The 20,093-nt window shown below is 37.2% G+C and overlaps 1 pseudogene; it reads right to left on the bottom strand.

Annotated features, from left to right (window-relative positions):
* Positions 1 to 1,048: 1,048 nt before the first annotated feature.
* On the bottom strand, positions 1,049 to 1,224 carry LOC122890636 (annotated as a pseudogene).
* Positions 1,225 to 20,093: the final 18,869 nt, after the last annotated feature.

Raw genomic sequence — 20,093 nt, forward strand, 5'->3', positions numbered from 1 at the left:
AGTTTGGCATCAGAGAACAGGATAGAGAAGGATAGGAGGAACTAATGGCTTTGCTAGACACTTTGAAAGCAGAGTCTTAAGCTTTTATCTGTAGCCCTGGCTAGTGGCTTGTACCTGGTAGGCTCTGATAACATAACTGTTGCAACTATGGTGGTTATTGCTGTGGTTAATGATGATTATAATGTTGATGATGGTGAGGACATTGAGAGTGATAATACCATATGGTATAGTGGGGATTCAGGAAGCTTTTGAAGTAATCTACACAGAGATGATGTTTTATGCATATCTTACCTACTCCTCTAAATTGTGTCGTCCTTTCTGATAATATTGCTCTAGTTCACAGTGCTTATCATGCTGCCAATTTTCATTCTTTCCCATCAAAAGGATTCTTTATACAGTGAGGTCAGCCATGTTGTTCAAAAATCCATCTCCTTCCCAGTATCCCACAATGAATTCCAAAGGCTGCTCAAATCAAAACTTCTCACTGGTTGTTTTTCCTGCCTAAATACTTTTCCCTCCCTTAATCCAATATGACAGCACTTGTCTTCCACTCCAACAGAAAACCTGCCTTTTCCTTAAATGTAGTTGCTATAGGAATCTTTGTCCTTTCTTTCTGCCATATTTTCATCTCAAAATTCTGTTCAAGCAGCACCTTCACTCAAGAAACATTCAGTATAACATATTTTTAAAAATCCTGCCAAGAGAGTTAAGATGGCAGAGTAGTAGGACCACCCTACGCTCACCTAGTCCCTCAAACACAGTTAGAGAAACATCAAATCATTCTAAACAACCAAAAAATATGCAGACTGACAGAACAAACTTCACAACTCGAGGAAGAGAAGAGGCCTCATCATGGAAGGTTGGAGGTGTGGAGACATGATTTGGGTGAAAAGGATCATAGGTGCCACAGGAGGCAGAGAATCCTGATCATGGAGAGAGGTGAGAGAGGAAGAGAAACAGAGATGGAGGGAGAGAGAGAGCAAGAGCAGTGCACTGGGAATCACACGGGAAAACATTTCCCCAAAACCACTGGCTGGGAAGACTAGAGGGTCCTGGGATCAAGCCCTGCATTGGGCTCCCTGCTCAGCAGGAAGCCCGCTTCTCTGTCTGCCACTCTGCCTGCTTGTGTTCCTGCTGTCACTGTCTCTCTCTCTCTGTATCAATTAGCAATAATCGCGCCTCGGATAAACCTCATTGGCTACGATACTGCCACTGCGCTAAGCTGAAAAACTACTACACGCTCTCTCTCTCTGTATCAAATACATAAAATCCCTTAAAAAATAATAATATTAGGGGAATTTAGCACCCCACTCACAGCAATAAGTAAATCATCACAGCAGAAAATCAGCAAGGAAACAGTGGCTTTGAATGGACTTAATAGATATATTAAGAACATTTCATTAAAGCAGCAGAATACACGTTCTTTATGAGTTCACACGGAATATTCTCCAGAACAGATCACATACTGGGTCACAAACCAGACCTTAACAAATACAAAAAGGTTGAGATCATACCATGCATATTTTCTGACCACAATGCTATGAAACTTGAAGTCAACCACAAGAAAAAATTTGGAAAGACCACAGATACATGGAGGTTAAAGAACATCCTACTGAAGAATGAACGGGTTAACCAGGAAATTAAAGAAGAAATTTTAGAAATACACAGAAAATGAAAACATGAGAGTCCAAAACCTCTGGGATGCTGCAAAGGTAGTCATAAGAGGGAAGTACATAGCAATACAGGCCTACCTCAAGAATCAAAAAAAGTCTCAAATGTACAACCTTACACTTAAAGGAGCTTGAAAAAGAACAGCACACGAAGCCAAAAGCCAGCAAAAGAAGGGAAATAATAAACATTAGAGCAGAAATAAATGATATAGAAACAAACAAAACAAAAAACCCCCAGAAAAACAGATCAATAAAACTAGATCAAAGAAATTGAAGGACAAAAAGAAATGGAAAAAACTAGATCAAAGAAATTGAAGGACAAAAAGAAATGGAAAAACATTCCATGTTCATGTACTAGAAGACCAAATATTTTAACAATATTTTAACAATATTGGTCTTCTAGTACATGAACATGGAATGTTTTTCTAGTACATGAACATGGAATATTTTAACAATATTTGGTCTTCTAGTACCAAATATTGTTAAAAATTTTTCCCTTACCTCTGGTGACATGTCACTAGAAGAGCAAATATTGTTAAAATTTCTACATTACCCAAATACAATACTTAATCCCAAAACCAGACATAGAGCCCACTAAAAAAGAGGATTACAATATCCCTGATGAACATGCATGCAAAATTCTCAACAAGATACTAGCTACATTAAAATAGCCATTCACCATGATCACGTGGGATTTATTCCTAGGCTGCAAGTGTGGTTCAATACTTACAAATCAATCAGTGTGATACACCACATTAATAAAATAAAGGTTAAGAACCATATGATCATCTCAATAGATGCAGAAAAATTCTAGAAAGTACAGCATCCTTTCTTGATAAAAACCCTCAAGAAAACCCTCATGAAATTAGGGATAGACAGAACATACTCAATATCATAAAGGCCAAATAAGAAAGACCCATTGTTGATATCATCTTCAATGGGGAAAAACTGAGAGCTTTTCTTCCAGTGCCAGGAATAAGACACTCCCGCCTTTGTTTTTTTAACATAGTACTGGAAATCCTAGCCTTAGCAATCAGACAAGGCAAAGAAATAAAAGGCATCCAAGAGTCAGCAAAGAAGAAGACAAACTTTCATTCTTTGCAGACAACATGATACTCTCTGTAAAAAACCCAAAATACTCCACAAAAAAATTGCTAGAAATTATACACAAATTCAGTAAAGTTGCAAGATACATAATCAATATACATAAATTTATTTCTATACACCAATAATGAAGCAGCAGAAAGAGAAATCAAGGAATCAACTCCATTTACAATTGCACCAAAACCCATAAGATGCCCAGGAATAAACCTAACCAAGGAGGTAAAGGATCTGTACTCTGAAAACTAGAGAGCACTTATGAAAGAAATTGAAGGATAAAAAGAAATGGAAAAACATTCCATGTTCATGTCCTAGAAGACCAAATATTGTTAAAATATTTGGTCTTCTAGGACATGAACATGGAATGTTTTTCTAGTACATGAACATGGAATATTTTAACAATATTTGGTCTTCTAGTACCAAATATTGTTAAAAATTTTTCCCTTACCTCTGGTGACATGTCACTAGAAGAGAAAATATTGTTAAAATTTCTACATTACCCAAAGCAATCTATACATTTAATGCAATCCCTATGAAAATACAAATAGCATTTTTCACAAAGCTAGACAAACAATCTTAAAATGTGTATGGGACTATAAAAGACCCTGAATAGTCAAAGTAATATTGAAAAAGAAACATAAAACTAGAGGCATCACAATTCCAGACTTTAAGCTATGTTACAAAGCTGTAGTCATCAAAACAGTATGATACTGGCACAAAGACAGACACATAGATCAATGGAACAGAATAGAAAACTTAGAAATGGACCCCAAAACTCTATGGTCAACTAATCTTGGACAAAGCAGGAAAGAATATCCAACAAGGAAAAAAAAAAACAACAACAATCTCTTCAAGAAATGGTTTTTGGGAAACGGAACAGCAACATATAGCAGAATGGACCATTTCCTTAAAACACATACAAAAATAGACTCAAAATGGATGAAATACCTAAATGTGAGCCAGGAGTCCCTCAAAACCCTAGAGGAAAACACAGACAGCAACCTTTGTGACCTCAGCCATAGCAACTTCTTGCTTGATATGTCACCAGAGGTAAGGGAAACAAAAACAAAAATGAACTATTGGGACTTCCTCAATATAAAAAGCTTTTGCACAGCAAAGGAAACAGTCACCAAAACTAAAAGGCAACTGTGGAATGGGAGAACATATTTGCAAATGATATATCTGATAAAGGAATAATCCAGTTAAGAAATGGCCAGAAGACATGAATAGCCATTTTTTCCAAAGAAGACATACAGATGGCCAAAAGACACATGAAAAGATGCTGAACATCACTCATCAACCATGGAAATATAAATCAAAACCATGATGATATACCACCTCACAACATTATAAATTTAATAAACATAATAAAATTAACAACACAGGAAACAACAGATGTTGGTGAGGATATAGAGAAAGGGGAACCCTCTTACACTGTTTGTGGGAAGCAAACTGATGCAGCCACTTGGAAAACAGTATGGGTTTTCCTCAAAACATTAAAAATAGAACTACTCTCTGATCCAGCAATTGAGCTACTAGATATTTACCCAATGGGTACAAAGATACTGACTCAAATGGACACATGCATCTCCATCTTTATAGCAACATTATAAGCATACCCAAATTATGGAAATTATGGAAAGAGCCCAAATGTCCATCGACTAATGAATGCATAAAGAAGATGTGGTGTGTGCATATACATGGTCTATATATGGACATATGTATATATAATAAACTATTAGCCACAAAAAAGAATGAAACATCTTGCCATTTGCAATGATGTAGATGGAGCTAGGAGAAATAAGTCAGTCAGAAGAAGACATATCATATGATTTCACTCATATGTGGAATCTAAGAAGCAAAACAGATGAACATAAGGGAAAGAAAATAAAGAGGGAGGCAATCCATAAGAGATGCTTAACTATAGAGAACAAACTGAGAGTTGCTGGGGGGAGATGGGTTGGGAGATGGGTGGAATAGGTGATGGGGATTAAGGCAGGCACTTGTGAGGAGCACTTGGTTTTGTTGTAAGTAATGAATCCCTAACTTCTTTTTTTTTTCTTAAGATTTTATTTATTTATTTGACAGACAGAGATCACAAGTAGGCAGAGAAGCAGGCAGAGAGGAGGAAGCAGGTTCCCTGCTGAGCAGAAAGCCCAATGTGGGGCTCAATCCCTGGACCCTGGGATCATGACCTTAGCCAAAGGCAGAGGCTTTAACCCACTGAGCCACCCAGACACCCTGAATCTCTAACTTCTACTCCTGAAACTAATATTACACTACATATTAACTAACTGGAATTTATATAAAAACTCAAAACATTGAAAAAATGAATTGAACCCTCTAAAAATAAATAAGATAAAGTATTTGCAATTAAGAAATTTACAAATGGTGGAAGGATATGAGAACATTCTAATCAACTATGGTACACAGTGCTTTTTTTTTTTTCCCCAGAGTGCTTTAAAAGAGGTCTCAGCTTCCTGTGGGAATATAGAGGGCAACACAATCAAAGAATAATACAGAATCCTTAGGTATCTTCAGAACGTTCCAGTTAAAAAATGTTTCTTATTTAACCCTCACAATAAGCCTTTCAGGTGGTTCTGTTTTTCTAGTTCTTAACCTAAAAAGTTGACATCAATAAAATAACAAAACAGAGTACGAGTTCTGGAGGTAACAAAATGGGTTTTAAGTTCTGGCTCTGCCACTCATTAGGCAAGTCCTTGAGCAAGTTATTAACCTAAGATGCAGTTTCCTCACACAAACATTAGGTTAATAACAGTACCTACCACACAGGTTTGCTCTACAGATGAAATGAAAAAAAGTATATAAAAGCCTTCTCATGGAGTGTGATAAACAAGAAGCTCAATACTCTTGTGCTCTTTCAACCCTTTTCTTATTCCACAACCTTCTCTGTAAGGCTGCCTCCAACTCACTCCTCTTGGTTTCAGCCACTCAAGACCCACTCCCCTCTTTCAAGCTAGATAATATTTTCCAACTGATTGTGAGCTTTTGCTTCTCTGTCTCTATAAACTACATAGTCCATACTTTGTTTTACATTCAAATCTTTTTTATAGTGGTAAAATATAAGTAACAAAAAATTTATCATTTTGACCATTTCTAAATGTATAATTCAGTGGTATTAAGGATAGGCACAACATTGTGCAACTATTTCCAAAATTTTTTCATCAACCCAGAGACCCTATTCCCATTGAGCAATAACTCCTCATTACCCCCACACCTCTAATTCCTAGAAACCCTTATTTTAGTATGTTTCTATGAATTTGCCTAATATGAAATATTTTCCTATTTTGAAATAATACAGTATTTGTCCTTTCATATCTGGCTTCTTTCACATAGCAAAATGTTTTCAAGATTTATCCATACTGCAGCTTTTATCAGAATTCAATTCTCTGGGGGAGGGAGGAGCAAGATGATGGAGAAGCAGGAGATGTAAGTTTTGTCTGATCCCAGGAGTTCAGCTAGATAGTTATCAAACCATTCTGAACCCCTACAAAGTCAACAGGAGATTGAAGAAAAGAATAACAACAATTCTAGGAACAGAAAACAACCACTTTCTGGAAGATAGGATATGTGGAGAAGTGAATCTGAGGCTATATATGGGAAGACAGACCATGGGGAGAAGGGCCAGCTCCTGGCAAGTGGTAGAGAAGAAGAGCACAAAATCGGAACTCTTAGAAGTCTGCTACACTGAGGAACCTAGCTCCAGAGGCTAAGCAGTGGGTGGAGCCCTTGCAGGGAGAGTGTGTTCTCAGGACATGTGGGAACACAAAAAGACCAGGAGTGTCTGAGGGTGGCAGAGCTCCCAGGTATTGGATCAGGGAAGCCAGCTGTAGAGATGGAGCTGAGCACTGGGCTCTCAGCTCAGGGTTACCATAAACTGTGATCCAAGGCACTTTTGGGCTATATGTCTTAGAACAGGAAACCCCACAAGTGGCAGATTCTGGAAGACCCCCTACTTCCTCCTCCAGGAGGAGTGGCATGGGAGTATGCTGTAGGAATTGGCTGGGTTTGGCTACTCCAAACAGGGCCATGTGCCAGAGATAGAAATGCTTGGTCACAGGCTGGGTGAGCATGGAGTGCAACCGGAGACCAGAGAGACAGGAGGGATTGATTGCTTTTCTCTGAGGGTGCACTGAGGAGTGGGTCCCTGAACTCTTGGATCCTCTGGGTGGGAGATTGGGAGATGGCCATCTTCATTCCCATCCCCCAAAGCTGTATGGAAATCATTCAGGGAAAAAAAGCTATGGAGAGCAAGCCAAGCAGATTATTGATACTGGCCCCTGGCAAAGGCAATGCAATTCCACCTAAGGCAAAGGCATTTGAGAATCCCTGCAGCAGGTGCCTCCCCTAGAAGAATGGCAAGAACATCCAGCCAAGACCAAGTTCACTGATCAATGAGAACTGTGGAACTCTAGAGCTAGGGGAATGCAGTGCATAGAATTCGTGGCTTTTTTTCCCATGATTCTTTAGTCTTTCAAAGTTAATTTATTTTATTTTATTTTTTCTTATTCTATTATTTTTTAATTTTCCTTTCCTATTTTAACTTAAAACTATTTTTTCTTATCAATACCTTTTAAAAAATCTTTTTAAATTTTAATTGTTATAGTCATAGTCTATTCCTTCTTGTATTTAACCTTATTCTTTGTATACATATAAGTTTTTCTTTATTTAAAATTTTGGGATACAGTTTCTTCTAATAGATCAAAATATATCCTAAATCTAGCATATGGCTTTGTTCTAGTCTCTAGCCTAATCAAATTCTCCCTTTTTTTCCTTTTTTCAACCAACCTCTTATCAATTCCTTTTTTAGAATCTTTTTAAATTTTCATCTTTACAGTCATATTCCAGCCCTTCATCGTGTTTGCCCTTACGTGTGTGTGTGTGTGTGTGTGTGTGTGTGTGTCCTTCTTTAAAATTTTGGGAGAAGGTTTCTTCTAACAGACCAAAATACACCCCAAATCAAGTGTGTAGCTCTGTTCACCAATCTATATATTTTTTCCCCTCCCCCTTTCTTCTCCCCTGGTTTGTGTCGTTTCTGATCTTCTGATTTGGTTAGTGTATAATTTTCTGGGTTCATTGCTACCCTTTTAGCATTTTGTTCTCTCATTCTTCTGTTCTTACCTGGATAAAATGACAAGGCAGAAAAACTCACCTCAAAAAAAAGAATAAGAGGCAGTACCAATGGTAGGGATCTAATCAATACAGACATTAGTAAGATGTCAGAAATAGAATTCAAAGTGATGATTATCAAGATGCTAGCTAGGTTTGAAAAAGGCATAGAAGATTCTAGAGAAAACTTTCTGGAAAAATAAACTCCCTTTCTGGAGAAATAAAAGAACTAAAATCTAACCAAGTTGAAATTTAAAAAGGCATTAATGAGGTGCAATAAAAAATGGAGACTTTTACTGCAAGGATAGGTGAGGCAAAAGAGAGAATTAGTGATATAGAAGACCAAATAATAGAGAATAAAGAAGCTGAGAAAAAGAGAGATAAATAGCTACTAGACCACGAAAGGAAAATGCAAGAGATAAGACACCCTAAGACGAAACAATATTAGAATAATTGGGATCCCAGAAGAAGAAGAAAGAGAGAGAGGCAGAAGGTATATTGAAGCAAATTATAGCAGAGAACTTCCCTAATTTGGGGACAGGAACAAGCATCAAAATCCAGGAGACACAAAGAACCCCCCCTCAAAATCAATAAAAATAGGTCATCATCATCTAATAGTAGAACCGCCATCTAATAGTAAAACTTACATCATCAAAACCCCATCATCTAATAGTAAAACTTACAAGTCTCAGTGAAAGAGAAAATCCTGAAAGCAGCTTGGGAGAAGAGGTCTGTGACATGGAATTGTAGAAATATTAGATTGTCAGCAGACCTATCTGTAGAGACCTAGCAGGCCAGAAAGGACTGGCATGATATATTCAGACCACTAAATGAGAAAAAAAATATGCAACCAAGAATACTATATCTAGCTAGGCTGTTATTGAAAATAGAAGGAGAGATAAAAAGCTTCCAAGACAAACAGAAAACTAAAAGAATTTTCAAACACCAAACCAGCCCTACAGGAAATATTGAAAGGGGTCCTCTAAGCAAAGAGAGAGTCTAAAGGTAACAGACCAGAAAGGAACAGACAATAAAAAGTAACAGTCATCTTACAGCCAGTACAATGGTAAATTCATATCTTTCAATAGTTACCCTCAGTGTAAATGGGCTAAATGCCTCAATCAAAAGACACAAGGTATCAGAATGGATTAAAAAACAAGACAACCCATTTATATGCTATCTACAAGAAACTCACTTAAGACCCAAAGACACCTCCAGATTTAAAGTGAGGGGTGGAAAAAAATTTACCATGCTAATGAACATCAAAAGAAAGCTGGGGTGGCAATCCTTATATCAGGTAAATTAGATTTTAAGCCAAAGACTGTAATAAGAGATGAGGAAGGACACTATATCATACTTAAAGGGTCTGCCCAACAAGAAGATCTAATCATTTTAATATCTATGTTCAACATGAGAGCAGCCAATTATATAAAGCAATTAATAACTAGAAGTGCTTGGGTGGCTCAGTGGGTTAAACCAATTAATAACTAAATCAAAGAAACACATTGACAATAATGCAATAATAGTAGGAGACTTTAAAACCCCCCTCACTGAAATGGACAGATCATCTAAGCAAAAGATGAACAAGGAAATAAAGACTTTAAATGACACACTGGACCAGATGGACATCAGATATATTCGGAACATTCCATCCCAAAGCAACAGAATACATTCTCTAGTGCGCATGGAACATTCACCAGAATAGATCACTTCCTGGGTCACAAATCAGGTCTCAACTGATACCAAAAGATTGAGATCATTTCCTGCATATTTTCAGACCACAATGCTTTGAAACTAGAACTTAACCACAAGAGGAAAGTTGGAAAGAGCTCAAGTACATGGAGGGTACAGAACATTAAAGAATGAGTGGGTCAACCAGGATATTAAAGAATTAAAAAAATTCATGGAAACAAATGAAAATGAAAACACCATTGTTCAAGATCTTTGAGATAAAGCTAAAGCGGTCCTCAGAGGAAAGTATATAGCAATACAAGCCCTTCTCAAGAAACAAGTAAGGTGTCAAGTATGCAACATAACCTTATACCTAAAAAAGCTGGAGAAAGAATAGCAAATAAAGCCTAAACCAAGCAGGAGAAGAGAAATAATAAAGATTAGAGAAGAAGTCAATGAAATAGAAACCAAAAGAACAGTATAACAGATCAACAAAACTAGGAGCTTATTCTTTGAGAGAATTAATAAGACTGATAAACCCCTGGCCAGACTCATCAAAAAGAAAAAAGAAAGGACCAAAATTAATAAAATCATGAATAAAAGAGGAGATATCACAACTAACACCAAACAAATACAAACAATTACAAAAACATATTATGAACAACTATACAACAGCAAATTTGACAATCTGGAGGAAATGGATGCATTCCTACAGACAATAAACTACCAAAATGGAACCAGAAATGGAAAACCTGAAGAGACCCATAACCAGTAAAGAGATTTAAGCAGTCATCAAAATCTCCCAAAAACAAGAGCCCAGGGCCAGATGGCTTCCCAGGGGATTTCTACCAAACATTTAAAGAATTAATATCTATTCTCCTGAAACTCTTCCAAATGAAAGAAAACTTCCAAACTCTTTCCAAACTTTTATGAGGCCAGCATTACCTTGATCCCAAAACCAAAGACCCCATCAAAAAGGAGAATTACAGACCAATATCCCTGAAGAACATGGATGCAAAAGTTCTCACCAAAATACTAGCTAATAGGATCCAACAGTACATTAAAAGGATAATTCACCACAACCAAGTGGGATTTATTCCTGGGCTGCAACTTTGGTTCAACATCCACAAATCAGTCAATGTGATACAATACATTAATAAAAGAAAGACAAGAACCAAATGATACCCTCAATAGATGCTGAAAAAGCATTTGACAAAGTACAGCATCTTTTCTTAATCAAAACTCTTCACAGTGTAAGGATAGAGGGTACATACCTCAATATCATAAAAGCCATCTGTGAAAAACCCACGATGAATATCATTCTCAATGGAGAAAAACTGAGAGCTTTTCTGCTAAGATTAGGAACATAGCAGGGCTGTCCACTATCACGACGGCTATTCAGCATAATACTAGAAGTCCTAGCCTCAGTAATCACACAACAGAAATAAAAGGCATCTGAATCTGCAAAGAAGTAGTAAAACTCTACTCTTTGCAGATGAAATGATACTTTTTGTGGAAAACCCAAAAGACTCCACTCCAAAACGGCTAGAACTCACACAGGGAATCAGTAAAGTGCCAGGATATAAAATCAATGCACAGAAATCAGCCGCATTTCTATACACCAACAGCAAGACAGAAGAAAGAGAAATTAAGGAGTCAATCCCATTTATAATTGCACCCAAAACCATAAGATACCCAGGAATAAACCTAACCAAAGAGGCAAAAAATCTACTCAAAAAAGTATAAAGTACACATGAAAGAAATTGAGGAAGACACAAAGAAATGGAAAAACATTCTGTGCTCATGGATTGGAAGAACAAATATTGTGAAAATGTCTGTTACCTAGAGTAATCTACACATTTAATTCAATCCTTATCAAAATACCATCAACTTTTCTCAAAGAAATGGAACAAATAATCCTAAAACTTATATGGAACCAGTAGTGACCCCGAACAGCCAGAGGAATGTTGACAAAGAAAACCGAAGTTGGCGTCATCACAGTTCCAGACTTCAAGCTCTATGACAAAGCTGTAATCATCAAGACAATATGGTACTGGCACAAAAACAGACAAATAGATCAATGGAACAGAACAGAGAGTCCAGAAATGAACCCTCAACTCTATGGTCAACTAATCTTTGACAAAGCAGGAAAAAATATCTAATGGAAAAAGACAGTCTCTTCAACAAATGGTATTGGGAAAAGTTGACAGTCACATGCAGGAGAATGAAACTGGACCATTTCCTTACACCACACACAAAAATACTCAAAATAGATGAAAGACCTCAATGTGAGACAGGAATCCATCAAAATCCCTGAGAAGAACACAGACAGCAACCTCTTTGACCTCAGCTGCTGCAAATTCTTCCTAGAATCATCGCCAAAGGCAAGGGAAGCAAGGGCAAAAATGAACTATTGGGACTTCATCAAGATCAAAAGCTTTTGCACAGCAAAGGAAACAGTTAACAAAACCAAAGACAACCAACAGAATGGGAGAAGATATTAACCAATGACATATCAGATAAAGGGCTAGTATCCAAAATCTATGAAGAACTTATCAAACTCAACACCCAAAGAACAAATAATCCAATCAAGAAATGGGCAGAAGACATGAACAGATATTTCTGTAAAGAAGACATTCAAATGTCCAACAGACACATGAAAAAGTGCTCCACATCACTCAGCATCAGGGAAATACAAATCAAAACCACAGTGAGACATGACCTCATACCAGTCAGAGTGGCTAACTTTAACCAGTCGGGAAGCAACAGGTGTTGGAGAGGAAGGGAACCTTTCTACACTGTTGATGGGAATGCAAGGTGGTGCAGCCACTCTGGAAAAACTATGGAGGTTCCTCAGAAGGTTGAAAATAGAGCTACCCTATGACCCAGCAATCACACTACTTGGAATTTACCTTAAAAATACAAGTGTAGTGATCTGAAGGGACATATGCATCTGAATGTTTATAGCAGCAATGTCCATACTAGTAAAACAATGGAAAAAGCCTAGACGTCCATCAACAGATGAATGGGTAAAGAAGATGTAGATATATACAATGGAATGCTATGCAGCCATCAAAAAACCCTGAAATCTTGCCATTTGCAAGGATGTGGATGGAACTAGAGGGTACTGTGCTAAGCAAAATAAGTTAATCAGAGAAAGATAATTATCACATGCTCTCTCTGATGTGAGGAATTTGAGAGGCAGGGTGGGTGCCCATGGGGGGAAGGGAGGGAATAATAAAACAAGATGGGACCGGGGAGGGAGACAAACCATAAGAGACTCTTAATCTCAGGAAACAAACTGAGGGTTGCTGGAGTGGAGGTGGGCAAAAGGGATCAGGTGTCTGGGTTATGGACACTGGAGAGGGTAAGTGCTAAGATGAATGCTGTGAATTGTGTAAAACTGATGATTCAGAGACCTATACCCCCCAAACAAATAATACATTATATGTTATTTTAGAAAAAGAATTAGATTCCTTTTTATGCTGAGTATTATTCTACTATATGGATAAAACACATTTTGTTTATCTATTTAACTGTCAATGGACATTTAGATTATTTACACCTTTTGGTAACTGTGAATAAGCTTCTATGAACATTGGTATGCAAATATTTCTTTGAACCCATTTTTCATTCTTTTAGGTATATACCCACAAGTTGAATAGGTAGATCAATGAAAATTCTGTTTACCATTTTAAGGAAACGCCAAACTGTTTTCTACAGAGATTGCTTTGTTTCTACCAGCAATGCATAAGAGTTTAAATTTTTCCACAACCTCACCAACAACTTGTTATTTTGGTTTTTGTTTTTATAATAGTCATCCTCGTGTGTATGAAGTGGTGTCTCATTGTGGTTTTGATTTGCACATTTCTAATGGCTAATGATGTTGACCATCTCTTCATGTGTTTACTGGCTGGTTATATATTATTTTTAGTGAAATGTCTCTTCATGTCTTTTGCCTATTTTTGAATTGGGTTGTCCTTTTGTTGTTGAGTTGTAGAAGTTCTTTACATACTCTGGATATCACTCCCTTTTCAGATATATGACTTACAAATATTTTCTCCTGTTTTGTAGGTTATCTTTCCACTCTATAGTATCGTTTGATGACACAAGTTCTTAATTTTGATGAAGTCCAATTTATCTTGTGCTTTTGGTATAATACTCAAGAAACCATTGTCTTCTAATTCAAAGGCATGAAAAATTTCCCCTATATCTTCTTCTAAGAGTATTATACTTTAGGTCTTAAATTTAGATCTTTGATCCATTCTGAGGAGATTTTTTTTGTGTATATATATATACAAAAAATATATATCATCTTTTCAACAAATGATGCTCGCAAAGCTGGATATTCACATCTGAAAGAATGAAGTTGGACCTCTCTCTATACATATAGATGTATATGTATCTATGTATAGAGAGAGGTCCAACTTCATTCTTTCAGATGTGAATATCCAGCTTTGCCAGCATCATTTGTTGAAAAGATGATCCTTTCCCCATTGAATGGTCTTGGCACACTTGCTGATAACTAATTGACTATATATTTCTAGGTTTATTTCTAGACTCTCTATCCTATTTCATTGGTCTATACATTTTGATTACTGTAGCTTGTAGTACTTTTTGAAATTGTCTTCCTACTTTGTTCTTCTTTTTCAAGGTTGTTTTGATTGCCCATCATTTTTATACAGGTGAACTTGAATATGTGGCAGATGCATTCAAGAAAAAAAAGCAGAAAACTCAAAACTCATCCTATCTCATAGTTCTTCAACTTTGGCAAGGTCCCAGTCAATGTCTTTTTAGTCGGAGTGGTTCACTTTTTACTCATAGAGATATAATACAGCTGTGATCACAAGTATAAATAAATGGTCAAGGCATACAGTATTGCAATAAAGGGATTTATGGAAACTCCATCAGGGTACTCTATTGGAAAGAGCACTTAATAAGGAGACCAGAATCAGGGTTTTAGTTCCAACTCTGTACTTCAAAGCAATGATACTTTAACAACGTAACTCACTTTTCTAGGGCTCTTTAATTATTTTCATTGATCTATAAACTGATGATCATACCCCTGCCTGGTGTAACTCACAGTGATATACTGTGATATCACTTGAAATGATATCTTGAGCCTCAAGAGATATAAAGCATATGGTCCTATACAGCTGGGCATTCTAACATGGAAGCGATTATGCTTCACATGACTGGTCATTCATCTCGCCAGAGCCCTGAAGGTCTTCATTTGGTCAGGTCCTTAATAACTGTTAAATAAAAGTTTCTCATCATAAAAGTTCACAGATACTCCAAAGTTTCAACTTCACAATACCAATAGGAGTTTGTCTAGTTTTATTTTTATTATTTTTAAAAAGATTTTTTTTTCAATTTATTTATTTTCAGAAAAACAGTATTATTTTTTCACCACACCCAGTGCTCCATGCAATCTGTGCCCTCTATAATACCCACCACCTGGTACCCCAACCTCCCACCCACCCCCCCCCGCCACTTCAAACTCCTCAGATTGTTTTTCAGAGTCCATAGTCTCTCGTCTTTTATTTTTAAGTGATCTCTGCACCCACCACGGGGCTCAAACTCACAGCCCTGAGATCAAGAGTTGCATGCTCTACAGACTGAGCCAGCCAAATGCTACAGGGTTTGTCTGGTTCTAGGTGACAGCTTTTAGCCCATCACATCTCATGTTGACAACCAAGAGGAAGTAGTGCTCAGTAAGACTACGTTAGTCCATCTATTTCGAATGTGAGGACCCTGTGAGAAATGTGGAAGCCTGTGGAAGCCTATGGAGATGGAACTCAAACACATCTGGGAAAATCTCCCATTCTATCTCCTAAAGTAAAACAAATATACTATTGCTTATTCATTTATGAGATTGCCTTTGGCTGGTGAAATTTCAAGAGCTAGTCACAACAGGAGGCCTTTTTGAAAGACAAAACAAGCAAAAACAACAAAAGCTCTCCCTGTTAGTTGTTGGTTTCACTTATAAGCATTTGCCAGGACCCTGGCAGCAAGTCATTTGGGGGCCCTCTTGACAAGATTCACACATGATCCACAGAAGGTAGAGAGAAATCTCCTCATCTCTGCATGGTAATTAAGGAGGACAGATGGCCCTGTGATTATTCAACCATATGTAGGTCAAGACTAAATGAATTAATAAGCAACTTAATTCTCAGCCGCCTCCAAGAGCTTATGGGGCATCTATGAACAAACAATTGCCATACTATCCTGGGAAACAAGAGCTAGGAACAGAGAGAGATTACATTTCCCTTATGGTACACTAGGTTCCACAGCCTGGGAAGGGATGTCTCAGTTCATCTACCACACATGTCTTCTATACTGTATCTGGGTTGTTAAAATGAGTCAAAAGTTATCAATCTTAGTTTCCCATGTATAAATTATATAACTGCAGCCTATAGGGTCTCTTTCTCTCTCTCTCTCTTTTTTGAAGTTAGGCTTTCCTTAATCAATCACTATAGGACTGAGAAGCTAAGGTATTAGAGTGTAGAGCCATCAGGAGAAATGTAACAAGATAGGAAACACATGCTGGGGGCCAACGGAGGGATCAGGGAACAAGTTCTGAAAGGGCTCTGAGAAGCAAGGGTCTGCCAAGGCAGAGATTAAGCGGGACCTGAGAAGAAAAACGGGAACCAACTGAGGGGAAGAAAAGGCCAGGAAAACTGTGTGCAAAAGGCAGGAAGCAGTGCAAGGCACACACGGGATGGTAATCAAACCAGTATGACCAGATATTGCAGGGGTATTAGCAGAGATCAGCTGGTACAGGCGATTAGCAGCAGAGCCCTGGATGGCAGCAATGCTGCATGCTTATAGGAAAACCAGTCTGCTTTTCTGAGTGATCCTCCCTGAGTCCACAGAAAAGACACTAAAAACCTTGCAGGAGTGTATCCTGGGAAAAGTAGTTTCCTCCCTCCTCTTTGCTCTCCACTCCCCCAGGGGGAGTAAGTGGTGAGACAGGCAAAGGAACTGAGCTACCCTGCTCAGCTTCCCTCGCCCTTCCTCCTACCCAGCCAAACTCCCTAGAACTGACCAGTTTTCCCTTTTCATCTCCTTGTCCTCTTCTAAATGCTGAGCTACTTTCCTCTGAGGAGAGGCCTCCATTTGTCCAGCTGTCTATGGATGGGCATGTTTAATTTTCTGAGCAAAAGGGTATTAAACCCAGGTGTCAAACCCAGCATTATTGATGGTAAATAGATATTTTGCTCCTTTTTTCTCACTCCGGGGTGTATCTGAGTTGGTTTGGAGGACTGCAGGAGAAGGAGCATAATTTGCCTCCTGCTTAAAACCCCAACATCCCAAAGTCTGGAAGACACAGATAGAATAGATGTACAGGTACAGATATAGATCTAGATATATAGATACAGTTTCTAGTACTATTTGTCTTTACAGAAAAACATAAAGGGGATGTCACAATGAGTCAATAGTAATAAATCTTAATTTCTTAGCTACATGAAGCTTAGAAACTTAAATTTTTCTTTTTAGTAACATACATATAGCACAAAATTGGAAAGGAATACAATAGGGTAAAAAGTCTTCCTCCTCTCTAACCCTCCAGCTACCCAGTTCTCCTCCCCATAGGCAACCTTTATTAAACACTTTCTTACTTATCCTTCCAGGGTTACTCAATTTGTATTCAAGCAGATATGCGTATTATTTTTTAATCAAATGGTGGTGCTGTGAGCCTTGCTTTTTTTCATTTCATCTGTCTTGTAGATTATTCCTTAAGGAATATCCCATTATTCTTTATCAAATGCTGAGTTGTACTACCCAATTGTATCCCATTATATGGCCGCACTATATAACAATCAACTCCCTTATTGTTGGACATTCATTTTTAACTTTATGCTATTAAAAATCATGCTTTAGTGACTAGTAGGTACATCTTTGCAAACATGTGCAAAGTAACAAAGGTCACTATTTACCTTATTTACCAGGCATGACCTTTGCTATCCCTTCCCAGCTTCTGTTCTAGCCACAGCCGCTAGCATTTATCTGCTATCTTACTACTAAGGTACCAACTATAATCAGATATTAGAAGTTGCCGTATTTAATGTCTTGAATTCTCTCAGAGATTTAAAAGAATTGTAAAGGAAACAAACACAGGTGGCAGTTGACCTACTTAACTCTTTGATACCACTCTGGAGCTACTTAAAATAGAGGTGACATGGAACACAAGGGAAGAGATTCATAAAATACATGTTGTATATGGTCCATATAAAATAATTATACCAACTTCAAAGCAATCTTTAGAGCAATTTTAAAATTTGAGAGCTATTTTAATTGCATGGTAGATTAAAACCAACATAAGTTAAAGCAAATTTATGCTTCCTTTTACATTTTTCCTTTAGTTATAGCCTTGCTATCCTTCCTAGTGTCTTCCCAAATAAAGGCCCTTCCAGTACCCTTTCATCACACTAGCAGAGTTTCTTATTTTGATTCATGCTTATGTCTCCAAATTATCCCTTCTCTCCCAAATAAATTTCATTCTCCTCTGCACCTAATTTTTCATTCACTCTCAGAAATAAAGGATTTGATGAATTAATTTTCACCTGAGTGGCTAATTTTTTTACCTCCTAGAAATACTTAAGATTTTTAATAGTAAGAGCAGGTTAGTACTAGAGAGTAATTTACAGGCATTTTCATTTAAATATTGGAAGTAGAATAAGGGCCCATAGATCAACATAACATGCCCAGTGATAAGCAGAACCAGAGTTTGAATGCAGACCTACTTAAGTCTGAAGTCTGTACTTGCCTACCTCTCATCAATGTTCAAACATTTTTGGTTGAAAAACCTTGAAAAAAAATTTTTTGCTTGAAAAAAATTTTCAAAACATTTAATTTTTTCATTTTAATAGTTGCAAAGGTCATAATTTCCAGCATATTATAAATACTGAATTTATAATTACAAATATCACCTTTTAAGTGAATCCAGTGAAACCCAAATACTATATTTATATCCGTTTTTTAAAAGATTTATATATTTGAGAAAGAGAGAGAGAATCATCAAGCAGATTCCTTGCTGAGTGCGGAATCCCATATGGGACTCAATCTCAGGGTCATGAACTCAAGCCCCAAGTTGGGCTCTGTTCTCAGTGTGCAACCTGCCCTCTGACCCCCCCACTCATGCTCGCTTGCTCTCTCTCTCTCTCTCTCTCTCTCTCTAAATAAAATAAAATGTATGAGCAAGCTCTTAACATTTAGAAAAGGTATACCTTCCTCTTTTCTCCTTGAGCTTGTATTTCCATTCCATTTCCTCCGTATTTTTATCATCATATATGTTAATGTTTGAAAGTCTTTATTTTTATTTCAAGTTTTTATTTAAATCCTAGTTAGTTAACATATATGGTAAAAGTGGTTTCAGGTGTAGAATTTAGTGATTCATCACTTACATATAACACCCATGGCTTATTTATCACCAGATATATATCTATAACAAAAATATGTATATATTTTAAAATTTCATTTACTTTCTTCTGACTTAAGTAGTTTTAATTGATAAAATTTTTTTCCTCTGGATTACAAATATACATAATTGATGAAGACAACATATAGATACACAATTTGGTAATTATTAAACATAGGTAGTAAATTTTGTGTTATTAGTTAAGGTAATACAAGATACTGCAATAAACTTCAAATTCTTGATGACTTAATACAGAAGACCACTGCTTGATAATACAGAGTCCCCAAAGGGATTAGGTGGTGAAACAGATACATAGGCTCCTCCCCTCTTGGGGTTCTTCCCATTGCCCAAAAAGGAAAAAATGAGCATGGCGATCTCATGTAGGCAACTTTAGAATTGGTGCCCCTCACTTCCTCTACCTTCCAAAACCCAGAACCAGTTTTATTGGCAAACCAGAAACATCAGGAAGATGGGCTTGCACCAGGGAAAGGAGAAATGGGTTGTAAACAACTTGACATCTCTGCCACACAGTTTATTGGAAATAATTGTCTTGAGAAGAATTGTGATCCACCTTTTTAAAGAAACCTAATGAAAGAGAATGTTTTCATCTGCTAAGAACAAATTTCTCTGGCAGCTATCTTTAAAATATTTCTTGTAGAGGTGCCTGGGTGACTCAGTCGTTAAGCGTTTGCCTTCAGCTCAGGTCATGATACCGGGGTCCTGGGATGGAGCCCTGTGTTGGGCTCCCTGCTCTGCTCAGTGGAGAGCCGGCTTCTCTCTCTCCCACTCCCCTTGCTTGTGTTCCCTCTCTCACTGTCTCTTTGTCAAATAAATAGAATCTTTAAAAAAAATAGGAAATTTTAAACTTTTTATCAGATGAAATAAGATGAGGACAGTAATTAGATTTTGTATGACTTGATAAAAACATGTTCTTTCATTAACAAACTGATCACCAAGCAAAATAAACAAAGCCTTTCTCTTAACAAATACTTTTAAAGATAAATTCAGCAAATCTTGAATTTATGAGAGTTCAATGAATCATTAAAGATTTCACTGATGTTTGGGATTGGTAAGGCCTTTTCTTATAAAGTGGGAGGGTC

Source organism: Neovison vison, chromosome 11, assembly GCF_020171115.1.
Source record: "Neovison vison isolate M4711 chromosome 11, ASM_NN_V1, whole genome shotgun sequence".
NCBI lineage: Eukaryota > Metazoa > Chordata > Mammalia > Carnivora > Mustelidae > Neogale > Neogale vison.